This window comes from Octopus bimaculoides, chromosome 10, assembly GCF_046866305.1.
Source record: "Octopus bimaculoides isolate indiv1 chromosome 10, ASM4686630v1, whole genome shotgun sequence".
NCBI classification, from domain to species: domain Eukaryota; kingdom Metazoa; phylum Mollusca; class Cephalopoda; order Octopoda; family Octopodidae; genus Octopus; species Octopus bimaculoides.
Genome location: NC_142937.1, coordinates 95,331,552 through 95,332,798, shown reverse-complemented (window position 1 = coordinate 95,332,798; position 1,247 = coordinate 95,331,552).

The window sequence follows — 1,247 nt, the reverse complement described above, 5'->3', positions numbered from 1 at the left end:
TCGTTGGCGTTTCGTGAATAAACAGAAAAGCTGAAACGTAAGCCGAGTACATCGTTGGCATTTCGTGACTAAGCAAAATAGCTGAAACGTAAGCCAAATACATCGTTGGCGTTTCGTGAATAAGCAGAAAAGCTGAAACGTAAGCCAAATACATCGTTGACGTTTCGTGAATAAGCAGAAAAGATGAAACGTAAGCCAGATATAACGTTGGCGTTTCGTGATTAAGCAGAAAAGCTGAAACGTAAGCCAAATACATCGTTGCCGTTTCGTGATTAAACAGAAAAGCTGAAACGTAAGCCAGATATAACGTTGGCATTTCGTGAATAAGCAGAAAAGCTGAAACGTAAGCCAAGTACATCGTTGGCGTTTAGTGAATAAGCAGAAAAGCTGAAACGTAAGCCGAGTACATCGTTGGCGTTTCGTGAATAAACAGAAAAGCTGAAACGTAAGCCAAATACATCGTTGGCGTTTCGTGAATATGCAGAAAAGCTGAAACGTAAGCCAAATACATCGTTGGCGTTTCGTGAATAAGCAGAAAAGCTGAAACGTAAGCCAAATACATCGTTGGCGTTTCGTGACTAAGCAAAATAGCTGAAACGTAAGCCAAATACATCGTTGGCGTTTCGTGAATAAGCAGAAAAGCTGAAACGTAAGCCAAATACATCGTTGGCGTTTCGTGAATAAGCAGAAAAGCTGAAACGTAAGCCAAATACATCGTTGGCGTTTCGTGACTAAGCAAAATAGCTGAAACGTAAGCCAAATACATCGTTGGCATTTCGTGAATAAGCAGAAAAGCTGAAACGTAAGCCAAGTACATCGTTGGCGTTTAGTGAATAAGCAGAAAAGCTGAAACGTAAGCCGAGTACATCGTTGGCGTTTCGTGAATAAACAGAAAAGCTGAAACGTAAGCCAAATACATCGTTGGCGTTTCGTGAATATGCAGAAAAGCTGAAACGTAAGCCAAATACATCGTTGGCGTTTCGTGAATAAACAGAAAAGCTGAAACGTAAGGCAAGTACAACGTTGGCGTTTCGTGAATATGCAGAAAAGCTGAAACGTAAGCCGAGTACATCGTTGGCGTTTCGTGAATATGCAGAAAAGCTGAAACGTAAGCCAAATACATCGTTGGCGTTTCGTGAATATGCAGAAAAGCTGAAACTTATGCGGTGTATCTCATCGCCGTCTCTTGATTAAGGAAAAAGGCTTAAATATTGCCCGAGTATATCGTAGTTGTCTCATTACTTTCG